Source organism: Mastomys coucha, unplaced genomic scaffold (genome assembly GCF_008632895.1).
Source record: "Mastomys coucha isolate ucsf_1 unplaced genomic scaffold, UCSF_Mcou_1 pScaffold22, whole genome shotgun sequence".
In the NCBI taxonomy this organism is placed as follows: Eukaryota; Metazoa; Chordata; class Mammalia; order Rodentia; family Muridae; genus Mastomys; species Mastomys coucha.
Window position 1 is genome coordinate 150,783,112 of NW_022196905.1, and position 6,203 is coordinate 150,789,314.

Here is a 6,203-nt window from a genome sequence, read left to right on the forward strand (position 1 = left end):
AAAAAATGAACTTTTAAAAATGACTACTTGTACATATATTTTGGTCCTGAAATTCCACTCTAATTCATTGCCATACTCGGTAATGCATCCTTACTGGAGTAGAGAAGTGTAACCATTGGGGGGGGGGGGTGACTTGATTTGAGGAAATATGTCTTTGTGAGTATCCCTTATTTAGGTATTTTGGAATTCTAGTCCAACATGGGTCTTGAGAGATAATGTAGTATTACAGTAATTAGGGACACATATAATTGGAAGACTAGCAAAGAATTTTCTATCGCAATATATAAATGCACTGAGAAAAAGAATCACATATATTTATTTCTGATGAAGTCAGATATGTAACTTAAGCAATAGACTTTAAAATTGAAATTATTTTAAATGAGAAAACATTAATGCTTAGACCTCAGAATTGCCAGACCTATTACATATGGGATTATACCATTGAAAACATTCATTATAATAGATAGAATGCTTACAAGCCTGAATTCTTTGTGATGTGGTCCAATGCTCAATTCCAAAATAGCTTTGGATCCAAACGCTGACTCGATAATTTCAGCACAATTATCTGGCCATACATTTAGCTGACTTCTGTCCTTAGACTATTTTGTCCTCTGCCTGGAGTAAATATGTTATGCCATGTGCAATTAGAGGATATAAAAGGCAGAGAGCCAGGACTTCATTAAGCTCAGAACAATTGATTCTGTCCCTGCTTCATAGTACATGACTGCATGCCCAGCAGAATTATGTCTGGATCTACAGGGAAAAAGACCTTTAATTCTCCTGTGTCCCTACAAACAGAAGGCTAACAATATTAGTAAAATTTACTTACTCATTGTGAATGAAGAAAATGAGGTTATACCAGTCTACATGTGGAGGACACTGACAAATTGCACCTGTCCTGTGTCAAGCAATAATTCTTGATCTTTTTCTGTACCTCTGTAAGTTGTTACCAGACCTTTCTCAGAAGGTACCCTCATCCTTTCATTCTGTAGTTTGAGACTTCACTATACCTTGTGTTTTTATTTGTATATGTTTGATGTGTCTGCTCAGTCAGCCATCTTGAATTCATATTCACACTGGGCATATGCAGGGAATGTTTAGTCTCTGGTAATTATTCTCTCCACACATAACTCACCAATGGCTGTATGTTTTCTATGCTCCAAATTTCTAAGTTTACTCTGCTGAAACTTGGAAATTCTTGCATAACAAGCAACAACTTTTTTTTAAAACTTAAATATGAAATTAACATCTCTAGGTTCTAGAGGAAGCCACTCCACCTAAATCTTTGAAAAAGATGTTAAATTGAGCATCAAGGGAGAAGAAATCTTATTCGACTGGTAAAAGAATGTAAATGGGAGAAAATTGTGAGAAAATCTTCTAAAGGAGTATATGTTTATTTCTAGAAAAAAAACCCTATTGAATAGGGATAAAAATTAGATGTGTGAAAGAAGACTGTAGATGAAAAGTCTAAAGGAGTGAGAATTGAAACCCTGCTAGGGAATTTGGACTTTATTCTTATTTATAGATGACACAAAAGAGAAAAATTTATCTGCATATGTAGTATGGCTTTTGAGATACTTGTCATAGCCTGTAGCTACTAATTTTCTGTTATTCATTTCTCTTTTACACATTGGATCTTAGGACCCTGGATGTATGTGGCATTATAGTCAATACATTTATACTCAGGTGATAAGCAAACAAACAAAACCCATAACAGAAGACATTCTGACATGTTGAAAATATGTCCAACTTGTATAACTATCTGAACAGAACACACAAAAAATAAATTTGATGTTGATTAGAAGCTACTGGGGCATTAAAATAAAACTCGACAAATTATATCATGTAGATTTTCAGGCTTTAAAATGCAAAAAAAAAAAATCCTGGGTGTTAATAAGGCTTCAATTCAGATCACAAAATTGGATGAAAGAGCTCATGAAATTGAAAGTTCTTGAGAAATAAGAGTTAAAATGTCAAGTTAGCAGCTGTATCAAATGTCAGAACTGAACTAGGTTATAGATTTTGTTGTATTTGTCTCTTGACACACTGCAAACACTAAGGCCTTAGTAGGACAGTAAGGGAAAATGTATATGGCCTATGTATGGAAGAACAAAGGAGCAAAGAGAATCATCCGAGATAGAAATGTAGGGGTAAGAGATACACTACCAATATAACATGGATTAAATTATCAAAGGCAAATACCTCACAACAAAATGAGAAATGACAGAAGAAACACAGTGGGATATTACTGTTTCGTGACAATCTGTGGGAACTCAGACACTAGGTCAAGGGTTGTGACAATGGAAAAGGTGGGCTGCAATTGAGTGAGCACTGCTCTGTCATTGTGGCCCAGGTGTGCCTTCAGATACACATGGAGGAAGAACATCAGGATGACTTGAGTTGCATAAACTGAGTTATAGTGGTTACAACAGAGCAGGGTATCCCAGAAACTCAGAAGTCAATTTTCAGAATCATTCTGGAAGCATGTTAGTAGGGTCCCCAGATATCAAAATGATAACAGTACAGAAAAGCAAAAGGTAAGAATAGTGCCTCTGTCCTTAGATGTCGACATCACCAAGCCTAATGAAGACTCATTTTCTGCTGGTGACCTTCCTGGCATCTCTAGAGTTTCCTGGGGAAGATAGTGAAAGGAAGCAGTGTTGGTGATTGGGGTCATGCTGGTAGCAGATGGGGCTCCATGACAACAACAGGCAATTTATGGCCTCAATACTACTGATGGAACAAAACTTAATTATCTGGAACTGGCAAGGATGCCCAGCAAGAAACTCTGAACTCTTAACTTTTAAGTGTACATACATACAGACATATACATTTGTCAGTAAATATTTGCTGACAGCAGCAGGGAATTAGATAAAGGACTAACAGTTTGAGTTCTTTTCATTCTTGTCTAGGAGACTCTTGCTGGTCCAGCAAGAATCATAGACTTGTTAAATCTCCATGAACTAGAGAGAAAAGAAAGGAAAATAATTTAAATATTTTATACATGCAATAGGAACATGTTACCACCCAGTGGTAACCATAGGGAAGGGTTATTCTGGAATATGGAGTCAGGAGAAAATCGGCTAGCCATAATTAATCTTACCCACGAGGAAGGCACCTTAAAAATTAGACAGCACTCAGGAGGTATGGTCACCCAGCCATCTTGCATTTTAATCATCTCTTTGTTACAAGCCAACAGGTAGAATAGGTGAGGCAAAACCCCTCCCCCAAGTTCGTCAGCATATAGGCCCAATCAGCAGCTTCTTTGGTCTCTGTAAAGGAGGGACTTCCAATGTAACTGGAACCAGAAGAGAAGCGTGGCAAATAGCAGAGAAGTGGGCAGAGAAGTGTGGTTATGAGAGGCAGGCAGGGTCTGAAGAATCAGCCCTCAAGCCAAGAGGGTTACAGGAACAGACTCACATACACTCATACACACTCACATTCTGGTCAGGCACGACCTCCTGTCTCATCTATTCCACAAATGGTCATGCATATTTAGACATATACCTACACATGTACATATAGACAAGCAGACAGATACTTTTTATTTTACATTTGGTGGATGGAGCTGAGTCTCAAATTCTATACATATACATTTGGATAGATGGAAGTATGGATGTATAGATGAATGAATGGGGAACCAAGCCACCACATTGTTTATTTTTGTCTGTCCTTTTATAGACAAAAACTCTTAGAAAATTACCTCATAGATAAAATGTTACACAAAAGTGGAGTTAGATAAGGATGTTGATACTAAGTTCAAAGCAGTGTTTCATTCTGTAAGCTTATTATAAGTTTAAAGCAACAGTTTCATGTGGCCTTATTTTATCATAGTACACACCTGTGACTTCGTCCTTGGATGGGAATATTTTTTCCTTGATTGCAAACTTGTCTCAATCCTATTTCTCTTTTTATTGTAATTGTAAAATCTCATTATATTTATTATTATGCAGCCATTACTTGCTATTTTATGAGGAATGGGCCCATTCTATACTTGATTTTAACTTTATTGTATCTTTCTAGAAAAACAACTAAAACTATAACTTACCAGAGCCTGACCAATACAGATGCGGAGGCTTACAGCCAACCATTGGACTGAGCATGGGGATCCCAATGGAAGAGTTAATGGAAGGAGTGAAGGAGCTGCAGTGGTTTGCAACCCCATAGGAAGAAGAATAATGTCAACCAACCAAATCCCCAGACCTCACAAGAACTAAACTGCCAACCAAAGAGTACACATGAAGCTCATGGTTCCAGGCATGATCTTGTCTCAGTCTTGCTCCTTGTTCTAGGAGCCATGGGACCCATGGGACCCATGGCTCCAGCCACATATGTAGCAGAGGATGGCCTTGTCTGGCATCAATGGGAAGAGAGGCCCTTGTTCCTATGATGGCTCCATGCCCCAGCATAGGAGAATACTAGGGCAGTGATGTGGGAGTGGTAGGTTGGTGGGGGAGCACACTCATAGAAGTACAGGAAGGGTGGATGGGGTAGGGGAGTCCAGGGGGTTAGGAAAGGGGATGACATTTGAAATGTAAATTAAAAAATCCAATAAAAACTATCTATTATAGCATTATATATACATATATATGTGTGTATATATATATATACATATAAACTTCTTCCTGCCCCTAGACGTGTTGTAGGTGTAGCTACTTTGACACATGTGTGTCAAAAGGTTGCAGAGAGGAGAAAGGCTATTTCTATGCTCAGTATTCTGACCTGTAAACATCTGAATAATTAGTATCCTAACATTCCCTGAAAAAAAGTGAACCTGGTGTCAGTGGGCCTAGACAGGGAGCTAACCTGAGACAACCAGCCATCTGGGACCTGTTAGGCCCAGATTGGCTCCCAGAACAAGGAGCAAGCCTGAGACGAGAACAATCATGCCTGGAACCATGAGCCTCATGAGGGAGTAAGTCTAAGACAGATAAAGTTTACAAGGAGCCACTTGGGTGTCCTGGTAAAGAGTGAGCCCAAGGCAATCTCCAGGCTGGGACCATGAGGCCTGGACAGGGGCCATAATGCACAAGTGAGGCATAGCACTCCTGAGATGACTCCAGGTACTCAAAGACCTCCACTTGCCAGTGTGGGAGGATACCCAAGGTGGCCTCCACTCTCTCAGAGGAGATAGAGAGGGGAGATAGAGGAATAGACTAGTAGGAGGCAGAAATCAGAATAAAATTTTTTTTAAAAGCAAAAGAAAGAGCCAGAGTGAGAGAACGAGAGAAAGAAAGAGAGAGAGAAGGAAAGGAAGGAAGGAAGGAAGGAAAGAAAGAAAGAAGGAAGGAAGGAAGGAAGGAAGGGAGGGAGGGAGGGAGGGAGGGAGGGAGGGAGGGAGGAAGGGAGGAAGCAAGGAAGGAAGAGAAAACTATGTGCACAATGAAGAGATGCAGAACTGGATACTAGAAGATACTGGGAACAAACAGCCCGCTGTGAGTAGTTGGTAATGCCATCTAGAACAATGGTGGGGTCCTGGCCTGTGTTGCCTCCAGGGACCACTTCTCAGTCTGTGGTTCTGCAGCAGCAGATGGTCTGTTATCACCAAAAGGCTTGTCTAGACTTCAGCCCTGAGACATGTTGATGTGTGATGGCTTTACAGAACTGGCCTCATACTTCACCTGGGAAACATGGGAGAACAGGCCTTGGGGAGATGAGAGCAGGAAAGCTTGTCCTAAGAATATGATTGAACATGGGAGCACTGTTCCTGCCATTTATCTCCCAGGAAGAGATAGCTTACTCCTCATTTGCCCCTCACTACCTGATGCAAGAAGGAGAATTGGTGCTAGGATCATCTCTGATCTGGCCCTGTCCCTCACCTGATGCAGTATTGGGAGAGTAGACAGAACATGTACTTTACCTGGGCAGCACAGTAGAGCTGACTGTGTATATGAAGGTGCTGGTGAGCTGGTCCTGAAGATGTGAGCACAGGAGAGCTGGCCATTCAACTTGTTTCCCTTACAGTAGCATGGATAAGACAGAGATGTCGTCCTCCACTCTCATTTCTTGACACCTGTGGCAGGCAGGAGAGCTGTCTATGGGGTCAGGAGAGCTGGCCCTGCTCCTCAACTGCTGCAGCACTCAGGAAAGTGGGATATGCACCTCAACAGTATAACACAGTAGTTCTAGTCCTGGATATGGGGGTTGCAGGTGAGCCAGCACTGAGATCATGACCTTCTTGCCTGCTGGGCAGTGCTGAAGAT

At 40.7% G+C, this 6,203-nt stretch overlaps 1 non-coding gene across 1 annotated transcript; it reads left to right on the forward strand.

Annotated features, from left to right (window-relative positions):
* The first annotated feature begins 4,624 nt into the window (after positions 1-4,624).
* On the forward strand, positions 4,625-4,756 carry LOC116071802. Its single transcript, XR_004111166.1, has one exon. It is a non-coding gene; the product is annotated as a small nucleolar RNA SNORA17 (small nucleolar RNA).
* The last annotated feature ends 1,447 nt before the right edge of the window (positions 4,757-6,203 follow it).